Genomic DNA, 14,249 nt, shown 5'->3' on the forward strand with positions numbered 1-14,249 from the left:
TAAATTCCTGTTGTTTAAACCCTCCAGACTGTGGTAATTTGTCATGGCAAATGCCACAGAATACATCCTTGCCTGGAAAGTGAAAGGTGGATAACGCTTTTTAAAATGCAACACTCATTCTGTGGATTAAAGATTAATTGCCCTGGTCTTCAAAGGCATTCTTCCTGAATTTACCTTTTGCCTATGACTCCTCGCCATTTCTTCAAATGCCAAATAATTTCTTGCTTCCATCTCTCACAGAGAGACCTCATATCTCCTTCTGAAAATATACTTCTTTTTTGCCACTCTGTAACAGTAAAGAGTAGCAGGAACCCTTCTAAGGAAGTCCCAGAAGCCACCTCTGGTATATGCATAGAGAACAGACTGAACGCACCCCTGAAAGTCACTGGGGCAGGCAGCAGCTGAGGCAGCAGAGACTGAAGAAGCCCCAGAAGGATACAAACACCTTCTGTAGTTTATTATTCACCATCACATTCTTAGCACTTGAATCTTCAAGAGATATAAAGCCTTCAGGTGCATTGTTTCAGGCTGTCAACTTTCCCAGCTTTCAGCCCTGTAAACTGCTATGTTTTCCATTGGTTTCAGCCCAGCGCTGGCCTCTAGTATCAGCCCTGGCTTAGGTGAGGCACTATGAAGAGACTTAGACAATAGCTCAGCAGCTAAGCAGATTGTTGGTTAGGCTGTCAGCCCAGCTCCTAGCAATGTGTTAGTGCCTTGATGTCCATAACTCAATCCCCCTCTGAACCAATGAGTGCCTGCCTTGTTCCACAAATACCAAGTTACTAATATCCCAAATCCACACCAGTCAAATTTCCCATGATGTATCCATAAGTGCAAGACGATAAATTCATGTCGTTTAAACCCTTCAGACTATGGTATCCCTGATGCCTTCCTGCCTAGGGATGAGCCAATCACCTAATTCAGATCTGCCAATCATTTTCTCAGGCATTCTTACAGCATCTTTATTCCCCTTGGGTCTTATCTTGGGTTTAGAATATTTATTATTCTATCCTTCCAGAGGGCCTGGAATTTCACTTAAAACTTGCCCCACAAGAATAACACGCTTCCAATTTCAGATCTCTGATAACTCAAATATTTCCTTAGGAAATCTTTGGAGACATTCTATTGATCTTAATGTCCTCTTGATTTTTTTGTCTCTCACATGCCATATTTACTCTGTCAATAAATCTCATCAGCTCTGAAATGTATTCAGAATTTGATCTATTCTCACCACCCTCGCTTAATCCACCATCTGTGGATTCATCTCTCATCTGCGCTATCCACTGGACTTCTAATTGGTTCCCCTGCCTGTGACTTGAATCCTTCAGTTGATTATCACCACATCCATCACTGATCATAAAACACAGGTCTTTCCCTGTCATTCTTGCACTCAGACTCTCTAATGGATTCCCATATCACCTGGAATAACAGCAAATTCCCTGTACTGACCTACTGAGCTTTTACATTCTGTCCTTCACCACTGCCCATCATTTCTATGATCTTGTCTCCTGTGGATCTCCCCTCATCCACTTCACTCTGGATATTTTAGCTTCCTTTCTGTTCTGTAAATAGAATAAAGCATTTTCAACCACAGGGCCTTTGCACTTGCCCTTTGTGCTCCCTAGTATGCTTTCCCCACCTATTTCCCCTATGACTTACTCATTTACTTCCTTCATGACTTTTCTCAGATATTAGACTAACTAGAATTTCACCCATTTACTCAACACACCTGTTGTCTCTGCTGTTTCTCTTCCTTGGCAACCATCGTCATTTTAGTATAGGTTTGTATGTCTATTGCTATGTCTCTTTTCTATGCTATTGTTTGCTATCTTCTATGAAAATTAATTTCAAGAAAGCAAGGATTTTATTCTGCTCACCGCTTTAACAAGCACCAAAAAAATTGCCTGGCACACATGTAGGCAAGAACTTGTAAGTATTGGGTAAATGAATGAATGTTCTGCATATCTGCCTAGATTCTGTGATTTGCCTTCTCTGGTCTAGACTATCATTCTGTGCTTTTGTTCCTGTCATTGCATATAAAATGCATTAGGGAGAAAGCTGGGGACTTTGCTGAGAAGTGTGATGGCTTGGCCACTTGAATCACCTAAGGACAGCTTTGGCTGGTGATGGAATATATTCCCCTGCTCTACAAACAAAGCAGCTCTCCTAGCAGTAGCCATCCTGGGACCTAGAGCAACTCTGTGCTTGGGAAGACAAAAAATTAATTTTTTATATCATTTCAGATCCAGTTGGTTACCTGATTGACTTTAGAACACAGGCAGAGAAATCCCAAATTGTGCTCAAAGATAATCACAAAATGCCTTTTGGGGTTTAACATATTCTGTTATCCAAACTGTGTACCTCTATTTAACCAAAATATCTCATGCATAGTGAACACGTTTTCTCCAATTTTATGTTCAAGAAAGATGGAGAATAGGAAGCCTCTACCATCCACACGATCGTCTTCCACATGCAGTATATTTTTGGTTAACAAGCTTTCCTAGAATTTAAGGAATATGCCCCATCTGTTAGTCAATATCCTTTCTATGACTGCAGGTATAGCTGCTGACAATAAATATCATTAAGTAACATAAATAGTTGGTCCATGCTTCTAGTCATTGAAGTAGGAGAATACTTACGTGAAATTATAATTATTTTAAAGAGGATTTGTCTACTTTTTTGGATACTAAGTGCTGTCTTAAGTATATTAAGGGGTCATGGTAAGATTAGTGAATAAAGTACCTTGGGCCTATAGGAAACTTTGGTTGGCTATCTCCACAAGGCTTGTTAACCCCTCCTATTTTCCCCCATGGTACTCAGATTTTGATTCAGATATTGCACAGAATCCTTTCCATTTGTTCCCCCAGCTCTGTGCTCTGCCCTGGAAGATTGACCAGCATGGACAATGTCACAGGGTTCTCATACCTTCAGCTCTCTGACTTGGCTTAGACATTGGAGGTACAGCTGGTGTCAGTAAATATAATTGATTAAGATGAACAGTTGGTCCATGCTTCTAGCCATTGAAACAGAAGGATCCTGATATACATATGTGATACCATAATTATAATGAAGAAGATTTATCTGCCTTTTGGAATACTAGGCTGGCTTAAATATGCTAAGGGGTCATAGTAAATTTAGTGAGTAAAATCTTTTGGGCCTATGGGAAACTTTGGCTTGAGAAACAAGAGAAAAATGAAAACATCAAAGTATTAATTGCTATAGTTCCCTCTCTGAGCTCCTCTGAAGTTTCCTGTGTTCCTCAAAGCTCCCTGCTCCTACTGGCATGCTGCTCTCCACAGCACTCTTCCCGGGTCCCAGGGAGCTCTCCCTCCCTGTTTTCCTTTGGACCCAGAATTAGTAATGGCTCCGCTATTGCTCCTCCAACTTCCTGTGCCACGCTTGTGGTTCCACTATACCCCATCCACACATTGTAATTTGGACCCTTGACTTAAAAAACCCAAACCACATCAGCATCTGTTGCTTTGGGACTTCTTGATATGAGCCATTCTCGGTGGCGTTAGGTGATATCTCATTGTGTTTGATCTGCATTGCCCTGATGATCAGAGATGCTAAGCATTTTCCATGTATTTATTGGCCCTTAGACTATCTTCCTTTGAAAAGTTTCTGTTTATGTCTTTTAATGGGGTTGTTTGTATGACCTATATGGAAAGTAGAATGGATATACCTCAAAGAACTAAAAGTAGACGTACCTTTGGATCCAGCAATCCCACTACTAGGAATACTGAAAGGAAAAGAAGACATTTCATTAAGAAAAAAAAAAAAAAACACTTGTGCTAGAATTTTATAGCAGTGCAATGCACAATTGCAAGATGTAGAAGCAACCCAAGTGCCCATCAATATGTGAATAAATTAATAAACTGTGGTATAGGTAGACTATGAAATACTACTCAGCCATAAAAAGATAATCTAATATCTTTTGTAGCAACCTGGATGGAATTGGAGACCATTCTCTCACAGAATGAAAACAAAACACTACAGGTATCAATACTCAGTTGGAACGAGTTGATGAATATTTATATATATACAGGGAAGTAAAAGTCAAAGGAAATTAAGCAGGTGGAGCAGGAGGGGGAGTGCAAATTCACACCTGACTGGTGCAATGCACATATTCTACATGAAGGGCACCTTAGTAACGTTGACTTAAAATGTACAAATGCAAAAATAAATAACCAAAATGTGTATACCCCTATAATATTCTGAAATTAAAAAAACCAAATGCATTTTACCTCCAATTATTCTAAGCTAGCGTGTGTGACTTCTATTTCCTTTGAGGGGGAAAATACTACATCTTGCTATGTAGACTGTTTTCTTTGGGAGGATACTATGTCAAGTTTAGTATCTGAGATAAATACTGATTGGGTAAAAACCAATCATCACAGTTTATTCTTTTTGACCATAGGCATTAGTGGGAGGAGTTTGTTAAGCTAGGGTAGTCTAATTGGAGTAAATTTTAAGACCTTTGTCTGAAACTTTTAGACAGAAGTACTTCCTATCTCAATGGGTGAAGCAAGAAGCCTGTGCTAGTCTAATGATTGTTAGGAAACAAAACAGTCATAGGAAGAGTCGGCCTAGAGTGAACAAAACGTGGGCAGCAGAAGAGAAGAACTGAAGAAAAGCAGATCCCTGATGTAAACTGGGTGAATCCGGAAACCTATCCATCTGGATTTTCACAAGCAAATCAATCTTCTTTATTTTTGCCGCTGTCAGCTGGCTTTTCTTTTACTTGCGTCACAGTGAGTCTGAACTGACACATGTTCACACAGAAATTTGATTCTGGTGCTTTCTCGAAATTATTCTAGCTGAAAATAGATAAGAGTAGTAAAATAAACCAGGGAAAAGAAACTCACAAATAAGGATCCCTTTTCCTTTTCAGAGGTTCCTTGAAATGTTTCCAAGTGGCCAATAAAACACTGTGTTTACTAGTGAGCTCTTTCAGCCACTCTGGAACACTCTTCGTAGGAATCCAATTAAGAAATCTTTCAAGCCACGTGATCTTTTCCCATTGCAAACTCATCTACAACCTGATGTCATTACTGGCACTGTTATCTCGTAAACAAAAGCTCAGTTCTAAACGATATTTAGGAAATTCACTGCACTCAAGCCAGACAGAATGGTGGTGGCCTATGCAAGAACTTTTAAAAGTATCCAGAAAGATCTAAAGTTTCTTTGAAAAAAAGAAAAATAAGGACAGAGAAAAGATAGATGATATTACTATATGGTGAGCAAAGAAAAAAATGCCAATATTCCCAGGTAGTGACATAGACCCCAGGGAAATATGAAGAGCAGCACTGTATCTCAGAAGCAAACTTATCAGGGAGTTTTGGAGCTTCTACTTACCAGGTACCATTTCAGGCAGAGCATTGTGTAGCCAAACAAAATAAAAATGATAGTGACAAAAGTGCTTTGGAGTAGTTAAACAATTATGAACCAGGAGGAAGAGATAGAATTAAGAGCTGAAAAGAAAAATAATATCATACATTATACACAACAAAACATGGAATTATCTTGTGTTGATGGCCCATTGAGAATCAGGATGTCCCAGAGAGTTGGGTAACCGATTCCTAGTGGGTTTGACAATAATATAACTGTATAATTGATGATATATAGAACTTCAAAAAGAACAATATTGATACATTATTCACTTATTTAACAAATATTTTTGGGTATCTTTTATGTGTTTACTATAAATACTGAGAATATAAGAGTTAAAAAAACAGACAAAATATCTTCCCTCAAGGAGCTTACATTTCAGGAGTAGACAGAAAATAAACTACATAGATAAGGAAAATATATACAGTTCTAGTGCCAAGTGCTGGAGAGGATAAAGCATGGAAGGGATAATGTTCAAAGTGGAGAATTTTAAAATGTCAGGAATCCTAGGAAGAATTTTACTGAGAGGATGAGGCTTGATAAAAGATCTGAAGAAAGCTTGGAGGAAGCCGTGTAAATAATTTTCAGAGTTGAGTTTCCAAGCAGAGGGAAAATCATATGTAAACATCCCGTAGCAAGAGTTTGTCCAGTAACTTTCGGGAATATCAAGGAATTTAGTGAAGTGAGTGAAGGGGAGTTCGTGATGGAGACTAGATAGTTAGTGGGATCTGCCAACATGAGGGGCAAATTCCGCAGGGCCGTGTGGATCATAAAATGACCTCAGCCTTTGCTCTCAATAGCAAGAAACACTCTCAGAGGGTTTTGAGCAAAGGAGTATTATCTTCTGATGCTATGCAATAGGATTTATCTGATTATTATATTGAGAATAGCCAATAGGCCAAAGACGATAGTGGGACTGATGAGTAATGGATTTTAGGTATACAGGCGCTGTGTCTCAGCCTAAAGAAAGGGTTCGAGAGTGTTACTCAGAACTCCCACACATTTTTCAACCAGACTTATCAGTTGTTTACATTTTTCCCATTTTCTTTCACTATCTATTCCTTTCTATCTTTCGTTATACTATTATTTTTTTCTGAACTACCTGAGTATGTTGGGGACACCATGCCCTCCTATTGCTAAACATTTCAGTTCATTTCCTAAGAACAAGGACATTCTATGGACACATTTTAATGATAGAGTCAATATGATTTTCTAGCTGGTTGAAGGTGAGAAATGGAGAAAATAAAATCCTCAAGTACAAACGAACTCTTTAGGATTGAGCTGCTGAAAAGGATAAGACTTCCATCAGCTGATGACTGGAAGGCAGAGACAGTGGAAAATTTGGAAGGGAAGATGATAAACTTAGTTTTAGACCGGTTTTACTTGTGATGCCTTTAGACTTCCGAGTGGAAATCCTGAATAGGCAATCGGTTATACAAGTCTGGAGCTCAGGAGAGAGGTCTGTGCTGGAGATTTAAATCTAGGTTTTGGTAGCATAGATGTGATATTTAACACAGGAAGCTGAATTTGATCTTTAAGAAATTAGTACAGCTGGGAAACAGAAAATCTCTGAAGATTGCATTCTTGGCCCCCAAAGCTGAGAGGTTGGGTAGATAGAAAGGAAGTAGCAGAGGGGACCAAGAAGCAGGAGCCAGAAGCTGTGAGAAGACCAGGGAAGAGTGTGGTGGGTTCAGTAGCCAAGTGAGGAAAACAGTTAAAGCAGGAAGTAGGAAATAAATACATGCTTCTAATAGGTCAAGATAGGGACAGGAACAGAACCATTTACTTAATAAAGAAGAAGTCATTGTAAGCTAGATAAGGTGGAGGGCTGAGGGTGAACACCTGCCTGCAGTGAGTCCAAGAGCAAGTGGGAGGGGTAAATTTCCAGTGGTGAGTGTAGACAACTCTTTCAAGCAGGTTTGCTTAGAAATAAGGAGAGAAGTGGAGCAGTATTCAGAGTTGAGGTGGGGATCAAGAGCATTTCTCTCTTTCTTTCTCCCTTTCCCTCAGTTAATATGGGAGAAATAGCTTGTTTATGTGCTGATAGGAATGAACTAGTAAAGAGAAAAAAAGTAAGGAATGACTCTGGGAAGTTTAGAAAATATTGTTGGTGGAAAGGGATGGATGGAGTGTATAAGTGGAGCGATCGCCTTAGCTAGGAGCTTAAAAGTTCATTTGTAGCAATAGAAGATAAATTTGAATGCTGCATATGGGCACTGATGGAGAATACCCAAGGGAGCTTGTGGAAATTCTATTTTGATTGCTTAAAATGTTCGAGGGAAATAGGAAACAAGGCTAGCAGCTAAAAATGTATATGTGTGGAAAGATGTCAGAAGTTTGGGAAGATAGGGAAAAGTATAAAATTTATTTAGGAAAGTAGGACAGTATATTGATTAGACAAATAGAGTATTCAGGCCATTAGATTTGGTAATAACAAATGTGAATGGAGTTTTTCTCCAGCCATCTTCAGCAATGTAAGTGCAGGCGCAAAATAGGCACAGTTGAGTTTAACAAGGTATGTAGGTTAGCCAAGTGAGTAGGACAGGTGATAGGAAAGAGGATAAATACCAGGGGGTGAACTGATGGTTAAACAAGGAAATTTAGGACCCATAGTCACTGATCTGCCACATAAGGTTAATGTGGGTTATATACTACATACCCCAAGGACAAGTCTTTCAAGTGGGCATCATCTGTATTTGAAATTTATGATTTGTATACTTATTATTTTTTCTGGAATATAAAGAACAATAAAAATCTCAGGCTAACCCTCCCCCAATTCCTTATGCAAAAATAGAAGGTCAAACCTGGAGGCTGAGTTGTGCAACTCTCTCTTCCAAGTGAATAGCTGTTGGTGCATCAGCCAGATAGCCATGAAAGGCCCAGGCACCTGTAAAGCACAAGGACCCCCAAAGACCATTCACAAGGGAATTTCTTGCTGGCTTCTCATCACAAATCATAACTTTACATCTGCAGGCTAAGTCTAGCTCCTAAAATTAGAGTCTGTTCAATACCATGCTAGTAATTTTGATCATAAATTTATTTTCCCAGATGCAGTACAGAGACAAGACAAGATCAAACATTCTTTCATCTACTCGGACACATCTACCTAACTGATGCTTCCTTCACTTTCATTTTCTCTTCTAATATTCACCTTATCTTATATAAAGTGTTGATTTTCTGGGCCTCACCAGAATGTAAACATTTGTCTTGCTTTCCACTCCACTCCTTTTTTTTTTCTTTCTCTATTTATTATCCTCTTTACAATTTGAGTTCCCAAATACCATTTGGAAAAACAGTAACAGATATGTCTGTAGATTGCAGGTTTGGGGGGTGCATCCTCAACTTTTGACTTAACAGACCTCCATTGATTGATATCTTTGCTTTAGTCACTTATGTTGGGTTGTCAGGAGGATGCCACTAGAATGTTTTGTTGTATCCAAAAGGTGATCTATCACAAACATTTCCCAAAATTTAAATATCTCAAAAAGTTTAAACAAAGTCATTTTAATGGCTAGCAGAGACCCTGCCAACGTATGTAAGGTCCTATTCAGTTGAGGGCTCATTGGAACTGGAATTCCAGAGGGAAGAGGACTGAGAATGAAAGAGGCCCAGTCAGGAACCAGGAGGCTTATAACTCAGGTTGTCATCACAAATAACTGTCATTACTGATGATGACAAGCTCAAGACTCTGACCATAGGAGTGGGTGACTAAGGAGGAGAAGAAAAACAACCATCTACTAAGTCAAACAGCTCCTGAGGGAGCCACACAGAGAGAGAGACAAGAAATTTACACTGGGGAATTAATGGCATCTTAATGTTTATCAGCAGTGCTAAAATATTTCATGCCCTTTTTAAAAAAATATATTAAAAACCTAACTTTAAAACAATATGAACATGAGTTATGATAGATTAAAAAGATTTAACTTTTTAAACTAGTATTACTGTGAGTTTTAATATTAATAAATATTTGCTTTACCCAATTCAGCCCAAATCTGTTCGTCCTAGATATTGTTTGTTGGCAAACAACCTTTATTCACATTTCCTGAGCTCTTTTCCATATCTCAAGGCTAGAAGTGTGGGATTACATTTCCTAGACTCTCTTTCCTGAGGGTTTTGGATGAAATTTACTTTCTGCCAGTGCTCTTTTATGGAATTGGAAGGCAAAGAAGACCCCGAGAAATTCTCCCTCCAGCAGCAATGGTAGTAGTTTCACAGTGGCAGGCTGAGCACCAAGCTCCATCACCAGGACTAGCCTCAGAGCCAGGCAGCTGTGACACTGCTGGTGGTTTGCAGCAGCATATTGACCTCTGGGTGGCAGCAGCAACTTGCTGAGTTCTGGATTCAGGAAGCCATGGTGCTACCTGAAAGCCAAAGGCAGCCAGATCACTTCTTCAGTCTTCCAACAATCTTCAAGTTATTTTGATTTTTCTTTATGAAGTCCTGACTGATGTGATATTTTATGGCAATACTTGTTCCAAATCTTCAAAGATGGGAATCTTGTTTGACCTGGTTGCATTTGCTTACAGGGAAGAGCTCATTCTAGGGAGCTCTTGAAATAAAATAAAATTCTAGTAAAATAAAATTCTAGGGAGATGTGATGTGTGGTGGCAAACAGCTACTTAAATTAATGCTTATGATTGTTGGAAGTTAAGGGATTATTGAAGATGAAAATTTAGGAGACCATGTTACTGTTGCTATATAAGAATCATACGAAAGAAAAGAGAAAGAGAAGGACTATGGGATTTGTTACATACTTCCAACTGCATGGGGACTGGAGAAGGAAAATAGTAAGTTCAGGAACATCACACTGTTGGACCACGTTATGGTCAAGAACCAAAGAACTTCTGTAACCCTTGCCCTTGGACCCACATTATTGATATAGTAAAAATTAAAACTATGGTGTAAGATGAATTCAAAGATGTGCCATGTCTCTTGTATTATAGGTAAGGCCCTTACTATAAACAGGGGGCTGTGAGAATGGAAAGGGGTCTTCTGGACGATTTGGGTGAGTCTGACTATCTGAACCCCCAAATCCTCCTGAGGCTTCCTTGCTAGGAAAACAGGTCCCTCCTTCCCAATCTGCTCTTTTCTTCCTTGTCCGCAGGCTGTATTGATTCTGCTTGAAGCCATTATAAAGCAAGTGGCTCCCAAGTTTCTAACATCCAGCAAACCATTACTGACTGCACGAGGACCAAAGGCATGATGTCCCTTTACCTTTGAAAAGTAAGAGAGCTGTTTTGATCAGAATTTCATTGTGCTGTGCATATATATTGGTTTTGAAGAGACTTGCGTTTAAGGGAGGGAGGTGGGAGAAGAGACTCATTTCTTCAGTTGCAAACGTGTTTGAGTAAAGATGCACTTTTTGTAAGACCTTGGGGATGCTGTTTCTGATAAATCAACATCATATTTTAATTATGGCATTTTTTGCCATGGTATGAATGTAATTATATAAAATAGGAAGGATAGAAATGCAAAGATTATTTGACACTTCACATGAGAATGATAACTTAGGTAGGCATGGGAAAAGCCTAGCTGAAGGCACTGTGTTACCTCCTGTTAATGCAGACAGGAGATATTGAGGACCAAGCTGTAATGATGTAAGAGAACAGGATTTTATGCAGGATCGAATCAAAAGAAGACGGATGAGGAGGAAAGGCCTTGGGCTTGGTGAAACAGAGGACCAGGTTGCTTCTATGGGAAAGTGGCTTATATTTTGCTGTTCTCAGGAATTTGTGTCCAAGCTCAATCAGGCTATTGCAAGTGAAGTGGAGAATTATTATTTCTACTTTAGTTGCCAAATTAGGGAATATCTAGAATAATAGTAATGACAACTATAACAATGATGCTAATTATATCCTATATCTCTTGACTAGATATCAGGCACTAAAGTACTAAATGCCTTCTAGGTATTAGCTCATTTTATCCCCACGGCAGCCCTGCGAATGAAATACTATTATAATACTGAATTTCAGGTTTGTCAAATCTGAATTCAGGAGAGGTTAAATTGCTAGCCAAATCATACAGATAGATAATGATAGCGTTGGTTTTCAAATCTAGGCCTTTAAGGCTTTAAAACCCAAGAATTTTTTTCTGAACATTTTTACTCTGTTGCCCCAGGCTAGAGTGCTGTGGTATCAGCCTAGCTCACAGCAACCTCAAACTCCTGGGTTCAGGCAATCCTCCTGCCTCCGCTTCCCAAATAGCTGAAAGTATAGGTGCCTGTCAAAACACCCAACTAATTTCTCTATTTTTAGAAGAGATGGGGTCTCACTTTTGCTTAGCCTGGTCTCCACTCCTGGCCTTAAGTGATCCTCCTACCTTGGCCCCCCAGAGTGCTTGGGTTACAAATGTGAGCCACTGCATTCAGCCTAAAATCCAAGACTAATATTAACTTCCTTTTGGCACAAGTCTTAGTCCATTTGGGCAGTTATAGTGTAATACTATAGACTAAGTAGCTGATAAACAAGCAATAGACAATTATTTCTCACAGTTCTGGTGACTGGAAGTCCAAGGCCAAGGTGTTTTCAGATTCTGTGTCTTGAGACCAACTTTCTGGTTTGTAGATGGCTCTTTTCCCACATGGCAGAAGAGGTGAGGACTTTTCCAAGTCCCTTTCATAAAGGCAGTAACCCCATTCAAGAAGTCTCCACTCTAATGACCTATCAGTGCCAAAGACCTCGCCTTCTCATACCATCACAATTGGGGATTAGCCTTCAACGTATGAATTCCAGGGGCAGGGGGAATAATCATTCAGCCTAGAGCAGAGCACATGGCCTTATGCCCTGTAAGTTTCATCTATTAAATATCTCTCAAATCCATCTACTTTTCCCACGACCATCACTCTATAACAAAAGACACAACCTTTTCTAAAGGATTACTGCAGCACCTTCCTAACTGCTTCATGTTCATTGATTTTGGCGCTGCTTCTAATCTGTTTTCCACATTATAGCCAATGAGATTTCAAAACATAATTGAATCAATGTTGTTCCACCTACTGAAAACACTTTACTGGCTTAATGCTAAGACTCATCCCTTCAAAGTTGTTTTTAAGACTGGCATAGTCACCCCTTTGCTCTGTTTCAAGCCTCACTGGACCCACCATTTCCTTAGCCTCTTCCCCCCCTCCCTCCTACAGCCAGATCAGTCTCCAGTCCCGATCATCCTCCTCGGTTCCTCAAAGGCACCATGTGCTTTTTTCTGTAGAGCCTTTGCACATGCTATTCCCTCTGTCTGAAGCCCTCTTCCAACCCCCCACGTTCCCCTGCCACCCAGCTCACACCATCCTGCCTGTACCTCACAGCTCAGATGCCACTTCCTTAGCAACGTCTTTCTGATCCCTGAAATAAATTAATTCTTTTTGTTGAAAGCTCTCATAGCAACATTGCCCTTTTCTTGGAGAACAAGGTTTTCTAAATACATGTGTGGTTCTTAGATGAATGTCTGTCTCTCCCTGATCAGACTGTAAGCTCAGAGAAGGCAGCAACCAGGTCAGATTTTGAAATTGCTGCAGGCCCAGTGCTTGGGATAATATTTGGTGTGTGGTAGGTGTTAAAATGGAATAAATAGAACTACACACCCTTCCTGGGGGTGGAGGGTGAAAAAGACAAGCCCTTTCCAAACCTCTAAAATGTGCTTAGTCCTTCTCTGGAGGATAAACTTGAGTGGAAGTTCCGCTCAGTAGAGAACCAAAAGCCATTCAAACAGCCTCGTGCTTCTGCATGGGCTTGGGGAACAGAGGTTAGGTGCAGAAAAGGAGTGGGTGGTAGAGGCAATGTCTCAGGCTTGCATTTGTATGGCTGAATTTTCAAGTAAATTAACCCAAGGAGGCAGCAGCTGAACACCAAGAACGTCTTCCAACCCAATCCTTCCAAGACTGCCAGGTAAATTGGTGATGTGAAGGCAGGGATTGAGAGGGTGAGCTCACACAGCTTTATCCCTTCTTTCAGAGTGGCAGGCCTGGGAGTGTGGATTCCAGTATTAGGTGGTCACCTGGGTGAGAGTGCTGACCGTCTGGGTGAGAATAATTAGGCGCTAGTGGTTACCCACAGGAGGAGCTCTGGGGTCCTTGATGAGGATCACATTTAAGCAGAGGAAGGGCCTGGGCTGATACTGATCCAACCCCCCACTAAATTCCTGCTTTATCAAGTTCCCCAGTTAGAGTCTTTGGTCTCTAAAGAAAATACAAACACAGGAAAAAGAATACATCAGGTTAGTTTGCCAGATTTGTTCCAGATGTTATTATTTTGGTAAAATCTAGAAGAAAGAGAATTTGAAGAAAATGGAAAGCTAAGTAGTGGCAACGTTGGCAGTCGGGTGGGGAAAGGCAGGCGGCAAAGAGAAATGTCATCTACTTTATGAACTGCTTTTTCTATTGAGCAAATTTAGAGAATAAAATATTGTTTTGTTCAGATTAATGATTTAAGGGAGTGATTATTATTCTTAAGTTTCTTGCAACATAACTTCAATTATTTTAGCAGCAATGACCCTGTTGGCCTCGGACCTCATTGTTGGGGAAGAGAGGCTGTGTTTGACTCTGCTTGGAAACCATGAAACCACAACAAAATAAATTCTCCCAGATGCTACTAAGCAACCCCAGGGTTTCTTTTACACTGTAAGAAGGACTTGAGAGAAAAGACTTAAATGACTCCCCAGTGTTCAGCATGCACACAGTGCTTCTGAAGAACCTAAGGGTTTTTTTAAACGTCATCTTAGTAAGTAATCAAGAATTAATATGACTAAGATAACAGGTGCATTCTTGAGAAATTTAAGCTTTATAAACAACAATAGCAAAAACCTGTAACAAGCCTGACTAGCCCCCTCAAATTATCTAGTGTTTGCTACTGATTTGACAGCCCAAA

Source organism: Otolemur garnettii, unplaced genomic scaffold, assembly GCF_000181295.1.
Source record: "Otolemur garnettii isolate 467f Iridium unplaced genomic scaffold, OtoGar3 scaffold00126, whole genome shotgun sequence".
Taxonomy (NCBI): Eukaryota; Metazoa; Chordata; class Mammalia; order Primates; family Galagidae; genus Otolemur; species Otolemur garnettii.